Source organism: Aptenodytes forsteri, unplaced genomic scaffold (genome assembly GCF_000699145.1).
Source record: "Aptenodytes forsteri isolate BGI_AS27 unplaced genomic scaffold, ASM69914v1 Scaffold96, whole genome shotgun sequence".
Taxonomy (NCBI): Eukaryota; Metazoa; Chordata; class Aves; order Sphenisciformes; family Spheniscidae; genus Aptenodytes; species Aptenodytes forsteri.
The window spans coordinates 2,914,919-2,930,539 of record NW_008795029.1 but is presented as its reverse complement, the minus strand read 5'-3'; the positions used below and the strand labels follow the sequence as shown (position 1 = coordinate 2,930,539).

The 15,621-nt window shown below is 39.3% G+C and overlaps 1 long non-coding RNA gene across 1 annotated transcript in view; it reads right to left on the bottom strand.

Annotated features, from left to right (window-relative positions):
• Positions 1-11,716: 11,716 nt before the first annotated feature.
• Positions 11,717-15,621, bottom strand: part of LOC103896258 — a 15,643-nt gene continuing 11,738 nt past the window's right edge. The window contains exon 3 of the long non-coding RNA XR_657396.1: positions 11,717-11,941. This is a non-coding gene — a long non-coding RNA (uncharacterized LOC103896258). The remainder of the gene's footprint in view (positions 11,942-15,621) is intronic.

The window sequence follows — 15,621 nt, the reverse complement described above, 5'->3', positions numbered from 1 at the left end:
TGCAGAAAAAAAGGCCTAGCAGCTGCTCTCCACGTTCCCTCGCCTGGGAGGTGTGTTAGCCACACACAGGGACCAGGCCAAGGTGGTACCCAGACCAAGTACTCAGCAGTAGGGAAAAAGCTTCACCATCACCCTCTTTCTGCAGAGGTGCTCCCCTTCCTTTCCATTATTGCTCAGGCCCATGGCTGAGAAGTAGTAGAAGACGGATGAAATGCAACGCGCCAATTTCTATTTGGTGGCCTCTTCCCCAATTCAGCCCAACCTTGCTACAGTCCAGCTCCCAGTACTTTCAGTCTTCTTCGCTAAACATCTTTCTTTCCCCCTTATCAGTTGCAATCTAGCCTCTCCTTAAAAAAAAAAAAATCCAACATTAGTTCTTAAAGTTTAGCTTAGCCACTAACTCTTCCATAATTCATTTTTTCCATATCCTGTATCTCAGTTTTACACTAGAGCAGCATTCCTCATACTTCTGTGAAGTTTTGTAGTTAGGCTCTTCAGCCTGTATGAACTTAAATTAATTGACCAGATCAAGGGTTCCAATACTTCCTAGCGTAACAGGCAGGGTCTTCTTTTTCCCCAGCCTCCCTTGCTGTATGAAGCAAATGAAATGTCATTTGCATCTCTTCCACTGATCTTCTGTGTTTCTAAAGAGCACCAAGTTTCCCAGTAACTGCTTCATTCAGCTTTCTTCTTCATCCTCCTCTTTTGCCACATGGGATTAAGTAACCACTGCAGAGCCAACAGCCTTGAAAGAGTTTATTTAGTGTAACACTTCCAACTGCCCCTGCTCAGCTGATTTATCCCTCCCCAGTCTGAGGAACTAAACTACCCAGATGTGCCAGCAGCTGCACTCCTCTAAAAGCAGGCATGGCAATGAAAGAATGTTGCCTCTTCACCAGTGCAATGCCAAGTAAGATCCTACCTTTCTAAGTTTACTGAGATCTCTTTATAGATGAAGGAAGCGCTTTCTGTGGGAAGTTAGGAAGACCGAAGACAGGAAGCATGCAGGTGAGCGGGGAAAGAACTTGCTGCAAACAGACATAATATGGAAAGAAATGAAGTATCACTGTTATTTTCTTCCTTGGGATGCTTCCACAGGTATGTATAATTAAAGGAAAGGCCACACAAGGGAAACTGTACTCCAACCCCTAAAAAACATGAAACCACAGTACTTTAAACATAGAAAAAAGTGGAAATCGGGGAGCTCTTGTTTTAGAAGAGCAGGTATTGAAAGGTACCAGGATAATTAAATAGGTGGTAGAGTTTGGATGCAGAGATGTCATAGTCCTATTCTCCACCAGTTAGTATTTTGTATTTAAATGCAGAAATGAAATCAATCCAGAAAACACATCTTTTGTTTTCTCTTGTCATGGTGGTTTTCTTTTCAAAGGAAATGCAGGGTGAAGAGTCATAAAATTAATTTCTCCCCCCCAAAAAAGTCACTCCAATATTCTTTAAAGCTCAAAAATTTGAGGCCTCCTAAAAAGTATTAGAATTTAAATCAATCCCTTTTTGTGTGTGTTCAGATTTGGAGTATTAAGAAAAGTCCAAATTTTATTATATGCCCCACTTTGAAAAAAAACATCACTATTTCAAAAGAACTGGCTGTACACGTCAAGTTTAGCAGGTCTACCATTCAAGAGTCAGGGCTGATTTAAAACATCCTCAGGAAATTACTCTGTAACAAAATGTGATATTAACTGTCACTTACAATTGTTAATTTCACATACAATCAGCAATCTAAAAAGTATTCAGAATAAATAAGTAGGGTATTTCCAGGACCATTCAATTTGATTGCACGGAATAAAACTGAAGTGCTTACCCCTGAGGAACAGGCTGACAAGTTTTATCACAGATAGAGGACAGAGTAGAAGGATGTCAACTTTAATTCGGAACTTTTTTTTAATGGGATGTTTTTCTTAAAATTTGACTACCCTTTTCCACTTTTACATCTTTCAAAACGTAGCATTCACTGTGGCTTTACAGTGACAGAAAGCTTTTCCCTTTTCAGAAAAGGAAATAGTGCAATACTCAGGGAACGCACTGAGGACATGGGAAAATGCAGTTTGTGATTGGTCTGGGTGAGCTGCCCACCTCTGGCAGATGTGCCCCTCCAAGGCTACTTACTATTCTGCCCTGCGTGCTGGCCTCCCTTCCGGACTGCACCCCAAGCACTGTTAAAGGACTTGGCTTTGTCTTCATGCAGAACAGGAAAATTTAAGAAGTCTCAAAAAGTACCCAGGAATAGGAAAATCATTTCAAACAACCACAAGGGTATTTAGCCTGCAGCCAAAGAGGCCATACCCCGAAGGAGATCTCAGTCACAGGTCCTTCAATGGTGCCTTTGTGTCTTTCGCAACAGAGCTTGAAAACTTCTCTGTGTACGTTTCCTTAACGGGCCGATCCCCCCATCTATTTTATTGCATACAATCCTCAGTAAATAATGCTATTTTATTTTCTTAGTCTGGTTATTTGTGTTGACAGATGCTTAATACAAGAGAGAAAGACCAGGTGAGATCTCATCAAAAGTGGCAGGAGATTCCAGGTAAGGAAAAAAAAAATATCTCTGAAAAAAAGGCTTTTGCAGACAATTACAACTTTTTCATTTCTTGACAAGCAAAAATCACTATGTCCAGTTCACAATGATTTGTGTTGTTTTTTTAATTAGAATATGAAATAGCAAACATTTTCAGATCCCATCATTTTTTCCATTTAATATTCTTCACAGAAGATGCTACTTCCCAAACCAGCCAAATTAAATTGACCTTTCCTGGGAGCTGGTGTGCACAATACCTCACTAGATGAGGGAAAACAACAGCTCTTCAGTTTATAGCTTTAGCCAGAATGAAGGCAGAGAAACTGTCAAGAAAGGACAATGTCATCTAGGCTTCTTTACATTGTAAACCACATCCAAACCACCATTTCGTGCTTTCTTGAAACAGAAAGATTGAATTTTTGCTTTAATGGGCTTCTGAAAGTATTGCTATTGGTTTTCTTGAAGGACCACGGCCCTGAATAGTTACTGCTTTTGAAAGAAAAATGTAAGCATGCATGTATACATTTCCTTGTTATTTTGATTATGTACTGCTGTTGCTTTTTCTTATTTTCCTTCCTTCACTCTTACAGCTTTTTCTAATCCATAACAAGGATTCTTTTGTCAGTTACAAGCTTAATGCAATGGTGTTTATTTTCCACTTTCTTTGCCTTTAAAATGCAGTAAAAAGTGCTTTTTGACAAACCATCTATTACACATAAGAGAGTGCATAGGCTTCCATTTCACTTTTTTTTTTTTAAGTTTTCTAACATCTGGATACTTCAAAAAAGATCTTTTGAGTTGAGTCAATCACAACCATAACCAAGAGCTGGCTCCATAAATCCACAAAGATTAACACAGAGGGACAGGCTCACAGAGAGACTCATCCCCAGAGCACAGTACACCATTTCTTATTCCAACTCATAAGATGTTTGTTTCTAACACTATCCAATGCTGTCAGGTCAGCTGCACAGTTATTGGTAACTAATAACCTCCAGGATGCACCAACTGGCACATCAAAATATTTTCAACACTGGAATTCTCAACAGTTGCTTTGTAATCATGCTGTTCTTGCACTATATTGTGTTGTCCATTGAGTCATGTCATGTTTTATGAGACCTAAACAAAGCTTGAAATGAGATTTCCACAAAACTTCAGGTTCTGTACTCTTGCCATTCTCAAGTTCAAGTTTCTGCAAAGTTTTGCTCCCAGAGTTCCTATCTTTACGAGACCAATTTCAATGGGCTGAAAATGACTCACTCCTTCAGCTGCCAGCTGCCCTGCCGACTCAGCAGAACATCAGTGCCATCCTGTCCCGCACTTCCGCCACTTACCCATCTGCATTTACTCATCAGACGTAACTACCACATCAAGATCAAACTGTAGCACAGGGTTCCCTCAAAAGCTCAGTAGCTGAATGCCTACTGAAACACAGTTGTACAACTTGGATATGCTGATTCAAAGGGCATATCTACAATGCTGGTTTTGGTTCAGCTCCAGTCAGATGTTATTTACGACAACATTAAAAAAAAATTATGACTTAATAAAAAAATTCAGAAGTACACAAAAATTTCGAAGAAAGTAAAGGAAAAATACATGAAAGTGTCAGACAAAAAAACCAGCACCTCACACTATTTCATTGTACATGGTCATATATTTGTCATAGCATACAATGCTTCTGCATGATTACTGTCAGGGTGTTAGGCCTGGAAAGGACTTCAAGGAAAGAAAGAATCAAGGTACCATATGCCCCTTTCCAAGACGGCACATGTATAATGGACCAGTCTCCAATCATGTTCCTATATATTTCAGTGGCAATGCCTGGATCTCTGAAGGAGAACATTTTGATCCTCTTCACCATTCCCACCTGCGTACCCAAGAGGAAGAGCATTTTCAGAGATGAATACTGTCAATGCATCAGCAGAGCACAGACGAGCAGCAGGGAGAACAGGGAAGCTAGAATTACGAAATATAATTTAAAAGTTGCGATTCCAAAGGGCAGCTTATAGAGGAGGCTTGAGGATGCCAGATACCATGCACTGGAAGGCCTGGCTTGAAACTTTTAGCTGTACCACACCAACACACACGAAAGGAAAAGTGTCTTTGGTCCCTAGAGACTGATCTGCATTAGCATCCCCCTAAAAGCCATTTACTTCCTTCAAGATCTTGACCAGCCCTTTAGAGAAACAAACAGCCATTAAGGAAATAGTCACCTTCACATCTGTGCTTATTAGTACAGTTGGATCTTTACTGAAAGATACCAAGAACCAAATACAGTTGGATTTCTTTACTGAAAGAGTGGCTAAACATTGGAAGAGGCTGGCCAGGGAAGTGGTTGAGTCCCCATCCCTGGAGGTATTTAAAAGATGTGTAGATGAGGCGCTTAGGGACATGGTTTAGTGGGCATGGTGGTGTTGGGTTGACGGTTGGACTCGATGATCTTAGAGGTCTCTTCCAACCTTAATGATTCTATGATTCTATCTGCCATTGCTAGGATCACCTGCTACAAAAGCAAAAATCACTAAGTAACTGTGGCTAGAAGGCTCTACTGGGTAAAACTGAAGAAATGCATAAAAATAAACAACTTCGCAAATAACGTTTGAAATTATGTTTGATCAAATACAGAAGTCAGATATTCTTTAACTATCCAAAAGCTTTCCATAATGCAATGTTACCTGTAAAAACCTGCTATCCTACTTCGTCTTTCTAAATACCAGATTTCTCTTCGTTGTCACATGTATGTGTGAATGGGATATCTTTTAGAGTAATTGTCAGTGGTGAGGTAATGGGTTGCAGGCAAAGAGCTCTCAAAAAGTAGAAGGAGTTATTTTATCAGATGGTTTAATTTTAATTTTATTGCTTTCATGGGATTAGGCGGCATGCTGTTCAAGGAACTGCACTGTTTGCTTTACAATAGAATAAATATTTTTTTATTAATTTTCTACGTTTTTAAATGTGTAGAGGCAACAAGGAGGGATAGGATAGGATTCGGAAGATAGATCATGAATAACAGCTGACATACAAATAATTCTTTCACTCTACTTCTATCCCTTTCCTTCCTTTCCCCCTGACATTTGCAAAAGAGTATTTAAAACCAAAGACTAGTTTCTCATGGAAAAGACAGTATCTGCCTGCTCTCCCCACCTCCCTTGTCCCCAGATAGGCTCAGTTTGTATACACAGAGCACATGGACCATTCTAATGTAATATTAGTAACTTAGAGCATCCAAAGCAAATAGTAATAAGAGAAAGTCCATGAAAACTTCACTTCAAGTCCTTTCTAGAGAGAGAACTCTTTAAAAAGATATACCTCAGCAATGACAGGCAACATTATCTGTGGGGAAAACACAGTAAGGTCTCAGATTCAAAGGTTGTTTAATATTCATGAATAAAATCCCAAATGCAAAGGGCCTAGTAACTAAACATATATAATTTCATGTGAACAGCTGCCTCCTTTTAGAGAGGAAAAAGAGTTTATGAAACATTTTAAAACCTATTTTAGCAAGCAATCCCACCATGGAATCACTGCCAGATGTCTCTATAATATTTGACAAGCTACAGCCAATGTTTTGTCAACATGTTTTTCTATACAGCGTAGTCTTCTCAGTACTATATGTTATTTTTCCAATATATATGGGAAACTTTTACTTACAGAAAGACAGTCACAAACGTGACTTCTACCTCATGTACTTGTGACCCAGGTACACTCATGAAGTTATGTTAAACATACCTGCTGAAAAAGCAATCTAATTCTTATGCAATACTTGCTTAACAGAACTGCTCTTTCTTAAAGTACAATAATGCAAATAAGTTTTAAATTAAATCTTCCTGAAATAATTACACAACCACACTGTTGCATGGATTTGTTTTTGGCTTGAACAGTTGAAGCTAATCATAAGCATCACTAAAATCTTCTAACTCAGTGTATGAAACCATACTCCTCTCACAGCCAGAACAAAAATACTAATCTGTGAGAACACATACATGTATCCCATATTGAATTAATTAAATAAACTACAAATAAAACCCATGTCCTGCCAAAATCCTATTATGAGGCAAATGTACCAGCAATTCCTTTCAGCAGCCCTCTGATCTGCAACTCCAAAAAACAGCTGACTGCGACAATATGCACACAATAGCACTGAGCTTTAAAAGGCAAGACTTTAAAAATAAGTGTTCAGAAAACTAGATGCTGTCTGTAAGTAAATATATATATATATATGCACTCACACATAGTCCATGTTTAGGCTTGTAAATACCAACCTTTCCTGTTGTTCTGTCCGAAATCCAAAGCATGTCACACATCTCCTTTGATCAGGTGTTTTATGTAAGAACAGCATAAATGACACAGCATTTGAGAAACAAATGTAGTAAAAAGGTCCAAGTGGGCATGTTAAACTCTTCTCAAATGCAGTAAAATTGACAGGCTCAGTGCAGTGCGTTTAGCTTTTGCAGTGAATTTGTTTCCAAGGAAACCAATAGCTGCAGATGTTTTCCCATATAGCGGGGAAAGAAAATTCAGCAGTGAGATTACTTGTTTACTCCATATTTTATTCACACATTTTTTCTTATCAACAGCAAACTATTCCTCAAACTCTGTTAGAAGACGAGACTGCATTTAAAAAAAAAAAGCTTTCTCTACACCTACTCTTACTGAAGAGGTGTTGCTAAAGGAAGCATGCCACCTTTAAACGTTTTCCTCTTTCTCCTCTTTCAGTCTCCTCTCCCAAAGTGACCTGCCTCCCCTGCTTTGTCTCCTTCGATAAAAGCATGCAAAACCCACCCTGTGTCATGAGTTTTCATCCTAAAAGGTGCTCCAACAACTTGGCAAAGCCCCAGCTTCCAAGGAACAATGCTGACTTGGAGAGGCTACAGGAATGCCTATTCTTACCATATGATATAGCTTTGCAAAATTATATCGTGCTATAGATACCACCATGACTGACATGATTTATGCTTCTTAGGATGAGAGTACAAAATATAAATATTTAGTAAAACCATAATGGAGATGCAGGGTAGAAAATCCACTTTCCCTGCAGTTTCTCCACAGGACATTAAACCTATAACTCAAAGTTACATACACAATGCTTACTTCTCATTTATGCTGCAGATTCCCAAGCTGATATATATAAATGAAAACACTATGGGCACTACATTTTTAAAAAAAAAATTAGACAACTTTTCTCTGGATAAGATACTGGAATATTTACCATACCTTCTGAGCTCTGAAAACTTTTCCCCCCTTGTCCTCTTTCGGTGTTATTGATTCAACAGCAACATCTACTGGGCATGGAAGGGCAAGATTAAATTTCTTAAAAGAGATTAAAGGGCCAGGCACAGTAGCGGAAAATACTTACAGCATCTATCTCTGGATATTTTTGCATCCCAGTCACTGCGAAACCAGAACTGAAAGGAAGAAAATTTTTAAATATGCATTTGCTCTCTACTGACCCCTCCAAAAGGAAAACAAACCCAACAAAAAGATGGATAAAAGAACAGCAGTGACCTCTGGTTGCCATTTGGAGACAACATATTTATATTACATCTTCTAGGAATATTAGATACACTGGGCTAACATAACCAGCTGACAGGAATTCTGCCAGTATAAGTATTGAAACAATCTTCAAGTTCATGCAAGGAAGACGTTTATTATTCACCTTTTTGTTCTTTAAATCTATTTTCCCTCTTTGTTAAACAATTACGCAGATTTAAAAAACAAACAAACAAACAAACAGCAGTGACTAATAACCTGCCAGATCAGACCAAGCAGAAGTTCTTCAAAACTTCACGGAGAACAAGATGATCACATGTGGACCTATTAAATGCTAAGAACAAGAATCCCAAAGGACTTTGGCCTAGTGACACCCAGCATTTGCCTTCCATAATGGAATCTACCGGGGTCTAAATTACCTTAAGTGGAGCACAAGAAGATTTGAGACCTTGTGAGGCGGACACAGGATAATCCACATTTCTGGCAGGCTCCATCTAAGCAAGCCAAAGACAACGACAGAGGGGTAGCTCAGCTTCATCCCTCTTTCTGCCCTTCTGCAGAGACTGGTGTTTCATCTGCCTGCTGAAAGGCACACATCATGATCAGGGTTCACAATCACAGCCCTTGCCTGGCTTTCGACATCTATGCAAGTCCTTCATTTAAAATGCAATCAGATGAGAACAGGATCCCTACTCCAAGTACTAATTATGCATCACATATCAAGTGATTATTAGATGTATAAATGCTACTGGAAACAGAGAGCAAAACTCAAGACTCCCATTTTACAAGTTAAGGCCTCACTCAGTCAGCAGGGAACCAAGTTTCCCTTTGCTACCACCCCCTCTGGTCTAGTGAATCTTGACTCCTTCAAGACAGTGTCTTCACCCAGAAAGAGCCTGGCAGCCGGTCTGCTGGGCATCCACCCAGCCCTCTAGGCTGAAGAGGAAACTGAAGAGCGTTCTCTTTTTCTGGGCGAGTGCTCCAACCACTTCACTACGATGTATGTCAGGAACCCCAACACCTCTGTATCCAGTCTGCACAAAGCTGACCATCCTACTTTTTGAGAAGCTCAGCAAGGTCTACACTGGGCACAAGTAGCAGCTCAAGAGCATGGCACACGCCAAACTGCAGACAGCCTTCTCAAGAAGGCAGCAGCTCTGGGCAAAGTCAAGGGGACCCATCAACCCCAGGCAGCTCAATCCTCACCAGAAAAACTACTGAAGGAATTACAAAGAGAACGAGGGACACCCTCTTGGACTTAAACATCTAAATGTTACCAAAGTCCCCCGAACATTGGCACTGTTTTCTCCTGTGTGCTGCTGGTGAGCCTCTTCCTTTGCAGCGCAGTGAAGGAAAGCAAGCCCAGCAGCCCTGCTGGAGCCACACCAGTTAGTAAAATGGGAAAGCAACCCAGCTGCTCCCTTTGGGACCGGTCCTGGCTGCACACATGTATGCCATTGTGGTACCTTCTAGAATCTCATTTATAGCCTTCCAACGTAAATGTGTTTTGCAACAGTGAAAAGCGCAGGCACAGATGATCTCTGTGGAATGAAATATGCCAGGGTAAGCGATACACCACATCGTACTATTGCTCAGAGCTGGAACTATACAAAAGCATACTACAGCACACAGACAGAACAGCAAATTTCTATATATAGTATAGTTCTAGAATGTATAGTGTATGTTCTAAAATGAGAGGTGTTTCTCAAAATAAGCAGTAATAGGGAGGGGAAAAAAGTAAAACAGCTTCCTTAACATGTGTAATGGGACATTTTTGCTGTATTTTTTCCCCCCATTCCTCTGACTGCAAGCCCTGCCTATGTGGAAAAAGAAACTTCCAGGATTTCTCCTGGAAAAAAACTCTCCTCAGGACACAGAGTGCTAGTGAAGAGGATTTTAGGCAGCGTTAAGAGAACTGACTCTGCTGTAGGCCCACCAGCCTTGTTCCAATTGGATTTTTTGGCAAGTCCTGACAGCATTACAGAGGTCCCCAATACCTTCTCTGCACACACACATCATCATGCATATATCCACACACCTTACTGGAAACAGAAGCTGCTGGCAAGACTGCCTGGTTTTTCAAGGACCTGCTCCCCACCTCCCAGAAACTTCAGCAGAAGCAACATTGATTTGGTTTTCCCTGGAACTTCCACCTTTTGAACAGGTCTCCTTGGCAGCAGTTAATCCCAGGCAGCTTATTTTCCACTGCTGCTTTCCCTAAAAGAAACTGAGTCAACCCATTTTCAGCGTAGCTGTTTTGCCCCAAGATGATTCTTTGGATGGAAGTCACGTGTGCTGCAGGGCTACCACAGAGCCTTCCTTCCCTCCACACACTTAGTAATTAGCAAAAGTACATTTCCCCAGGTAAGACTTTGCAAAACAGGTCACCCAAATTTGACAGCAGTAAGCTTAAATTGACAGACTCCAGATGCAATATCAAATTTATTTCCCTCCTCCTCCCTACATAAGAAGTTGTTCAGTAATGGTCAATGGAAAATATATTAATCTGTTCAATAATTAGTTTAGATGACATTTTAAGACTACAAGCAATAATCTAATTATGTGCAACAAATAATTTTAAAGAATCACAATTTTTCTAATGTACTTTATGATCAACAAATAGGCTTAAGCAGATCTGATAAGCTGAGCTGAGAAAATAAAACTGCTCACTAAGTAACTTAAATTGCATGTCCAAATTAAATAAACTCTCTTTAGCCTCTAGCAATTAAAAAAACCACAATAACTTTAGCTGGAGGAAAAGGTTTTCCTTCGGCAGCTGGCCATTTAACCAATTCTAGTCAACTCTAAACCAGCACAATTTTCAACAGCAAAGAAACCCAGCCGTATCAGCACGCATCTAGTCTGCAGTTTGTACCTGTGAATAATGAACAAAAGGAGTTCCTAGACAGCTATTTTCAGTGGTAGGAAGATTTCTGCGCACATAGAAATCTGTGTTTATGTTTGTGGACATAAACACCTGTTGTAGCTATAGCAAAATGCAAAAACAGACTTGAAAAAAAAAATCTTAAATAGTTTATTTCATTATTTTCCAATATTTCTGTTACCAAAGCTCCCTCCTCCTATGTAGTGATGGATTGACTTTCTAAACACTCAAAGAGGGTGCACTGATTAACCCCAGCAAATCTGTGCATTTGCATGAAACAGCCCTGAGTAATTCCTCAGTGCCAGAGGCAACAACTGAACCCAACATCTAATCTGGGTATTGGCTAGAACAGAGGCAAAGCAATTCATTTCCATGACAAATGGTCCAGCTGGAAGCTAGTGAGTTAATCTAATCCACCACTTTTTACCCTACAGATGCGTAGGTGGCATTGAAATGATATTAAGGCAGCACGTGAATCCTTGTAGCTCAGATGGCTTCTATTGCACCTATTGCACCTATGCAAGACCTAACGTCTACATTCACAACTTCTCCATCTTCATGGCCTTAAGAGCGAGTGCCAAATCCAGCAAGAAGTCTGCTGTTACAGAAGCAGAGGAGGCAACAAACAAGGAAGAACTCTAAACTTGCCATGCGACTGCTCTTCATTACACTGGGGGCACATCGGAGGCATGAGATGTCTAAGGTCATACACTACCCTGTCAGAAGAATAAGCCAGTTTCTATAATAGAGTTTGTATTTTCCTGTTTAGATATTATAATCAAGCAGATTTACAAAGATATCCACTGCCTACAGATGCAGAAAAATGGGATTTACAGAATGCCTAAACAGGTTAGACATGTAACCCCTCCTGAATTTCAATTACACTGCTGCTTAAGCACTTTTCCAATTTCTTTGGAGCCACCTGAGGCACCAAAAGCACAAAGGTACTCATGTCACGGACTAAACAGAATTGACAAAGCTTTCCTACTTTAGTTCCAGCAAGTATCTAATGTTTCATCCTGCATGTAGAATATCTGAAAAATGAAGCATGATTTAAATCAAAAGAGAAAGATTCACTACATTCAGAGATATCACAACAGCTATTAATTTTCATAATAAACTGTTATTGCTTTCTCTTCTGATTAAATGGCTATATATTTCAAGTAGATTATAAACAAAAGAACATCTATAACTACAAAATATTAAAATATATAAACCCAAGAAAGTTGTATTAACTTTTATGAGCTTAATGTTGCTAGAGAATAATTTCATACCTCCCTATGCAACATAAAAATGCCACTCTTTGAGGAAACTCCAAATTTCAGTTTACATGCATCACATCTTACCATGAAAGCGTTCTGACCACGACGCAGAACAAAGCAGGTATAGCTTCCCCCTAACTTAATCTTAAAAAGCCCTTGCTTCTTTGTACAGATTATTGGTGTTTGCCTCTCCCTTGGCAAGGAGCTCTCCAAGCACAGAACAGGCAGCGAAATGAAGGCTGACAGTCAGGCTGGCAGAGCTCCAGCTATACCTCCCAGGTTCATGTGATCTCAAAGCTAACAAGGAACCCCAGCCAAACTCTTTCTGAAAAGCAAAAGGCTCTCTAGGAAATGGGAGAATAGAAAGGGAAAAATAACAAATGCTGTGGCTGGGCTGCTTATTACAACAGAAAACAGGGAAAAAGTAGTAGGAAGTGCAACAATGCAGCAAAGGTATTTCCAATACACCTAATACGCCATTAAAAGTTGCAACGGATCAGTATAAGCCACTGCAGCACACAGTACTTGGAATATCTCCCTAAAATCTTTCCCAATTGGGTTCAGGGAACTTTGAAGAAAAATTAAAAATGCTTTCATGCCTTCCCTATAGCTGCAGATGGTACCATGGGTTCTTCAACTTTATCTTAGTGGTCTGGCCAAAGGGGAAAGAAAAAAAAAAAAAAAAAAAAAAAAAAAAGAAGAAAGATGACTAGCAGTTAGTAAAGGCTAACAGTAATTTCAGGCAGCACTGTTTCCTGAAAATGTCTTTTTTTTTTTTTTTAAGCTGCATTCTTTCTCTGTTACTGTATGAAATACCCACACAGGCAGGACAGCAAACAGCAGTTGAATTGACAATTCATCAAGTGCGGCACCAAATTCCAGACATATATATATGCGCACATGCATACATACACTCTGAATTTTATTGCTGACATTACTGAAATACCTCTCCATAGCTCATTTTTAGCTGGCAATGCCTTTTTACACTAATGGAGCTTTACTGCTCTAACTTCTTGAACTGAATGCTGCTAGCTGAAAAAGAAGTTATTTTTATATATTCCGTATTTGCTGTAATTCCCAGGAAAGAAGGAATTAGAGTAAGGTGTTTAAAATTAATTTCATTTAAGAGGCTGGTTAACCTGCATAGCTTAAAAGTCTTAAGACAAAAATCCTGACAAGACTCCTACTGATTTTAATCAAGCTGGGATTTCATTTCTCTATTACTTGAAGCAGCAACACAATACAGATGAGGTTTACCATGCAAAGGTTCTCCTTGACATGTTGTTAGATACATTACTCCAATTAGCTTTAAAAGTGTCTCATTTTGAGAAGTTAAACTTGTAAGAATTTACCAAGTTTCTTCAGTAGAAATTCAGTTTTAATATAAAGCATTTCTTTTAACTAACAAACACATAAAAACATTGGCTCATAAGCATGTGCTGAGACCGATACCAGTCCTACAGCAGCCAGTAAAGGAACAGGCCTGTAAAGACATTTATTTATAAAATTGAGTTCCACTCTAAGCAAATAGCCTCGAACGCTGAGAAATGCTAACTGTGCACACATATCTGCTATACCTTACTTGGACATGCACTTCACATCAATCAAACTACTAGTACCAAACAGAAAGCTCAGCATGGATATACTTAAAAGCTCCCACAGTAAAATCCAGCCAGTCCTTTAGGGACAACGCACTGCTACCAAGCAGACAAAGAGAAGGGTACAGCAAAACAAATACTTTTCTCTGCCAACAGTTATGGTGATCCCAGTTTTATGTTCATAAAAAAAAGAAAATAAATCCCAAGTCCCCCCTCCTTGAGCATTATGACAGATACCACCAGGGACAGCAATAGCTCCCAGCTCTGTGCTGGACCGTGTATCACCAAGTGGCTCGTACATTATAGCTTAGGGACTCCCGCCCTAGTTGGCTTGTTTTTGAAGGCAAAAAAGGTCATGGGCTATTTAGCGTCTGCACGGACAGGCTGAGAAGTCTATAGTCTTCACTCCACAGAAGACATACCAATGTTAATCAGATGACAGCACACTGTGGTGACTCCCATGAAAAAAGTGGTCTTGTCACAGCTGCATATGGAATTCTAACACAGAAGAAACCTCCAACTGCCTCGCAAATTTTGGTCTTGACATTTTAATTTTTTTTTTTTTTTTTGAGTTATTTTTTTTTTTTTTTTTTTTTGAGTATGCAAACAACCTCATCAAAAATACTTGGTATGATGTTCATAGCCTCATTTTCTACATATACCTGCTAGCTGTACTAATCTAGTTTTATAAGTTTTGCCTTGAAAAAAGCTTTTCATCATGTTACTTGAGGTATGGTGTAATGTAAACAGCTTTGCAAACTAAATTTAAAATTCTAGTGAGATATTGAGCATGATAAGGCTTCTCGGAGAATATAAAGCAGCTCCAAGAATCAAGGAACTTTCCAAATATATTGCATAAATGGAGGACTTCTCCCCAAAAATGCACTGGATTAATCCTGGCACTCTTTCAGCTACCACTAAAAGCAGCTTCTAAGAGATCATTTAAGTTTCTTATTTTTTAGTTAAGATTTTTAAAAGGTTGTATTTGTAATCATCAAGGAATGGAATGGACTTGATCCAAACAGCATTAGCTATTGTTTTTCTGAAAAGTCACTTAATTTGAAACAGTATAATAATAATAAATGCCTACAACGTTTCCCTCGTACATTACTACCGAAATTTTGTATTTATACAGTTGTGAGTAGTGGAAGCAAGGTGCTAATGAGTATAACTGAAGTTATACTCTGGGCTCAGAGTATAACTGGAGTTACCAGGATGTACAAGTGTTTAAGAGACAGCATGTTGTTGGTTTTTTCCCTGTCTGATGCAGGTGATGAGCCATCAGTGGTCTTGATAACGGAACTTGACCACACTGTTCCAGACAGTGACGCTGTAGCAGGTATATAATTCAGTCAAAGCTGTCAGCTTCAGTCATGCCATTGAGCAGTGCCTAAAAGGTGTTTATGTATGGAAAACAATGCAATTTAACATTTTGAGATGATACCAAGCACATTTCTTTCCAAGAGCACGTGAATGTAACAGATGAGCATTTCAAGTGCCTGTGAGTGCAACAGCTGATGGTGTGTTTTGCAGCACTGTTACAAGTGTTAGAATTGGCACATCACACAGTCACTCAGCTGTCTTTTCAGCTGCCTTGTACTTTCTCATGCAAAATCCTAACAATCATGTAAAATGGTAAAAAGACACCCATTTTATAAATTAAAATGGTTTAAAAATTTTTTTCTACACATGAAGTATGTCTTCTCAGGTAAGTTTGAACCAGGGAGACTTCATACTTCAGTCAGCAGTCACCTGTATCCTTGGATTTCTCAAATCCTGGGCAGAGTCACGATAGTCCCCTTACAGAATCATAGAATCATTAAGGTTGGAAAAGACCTCTAAGATCATCAAGTC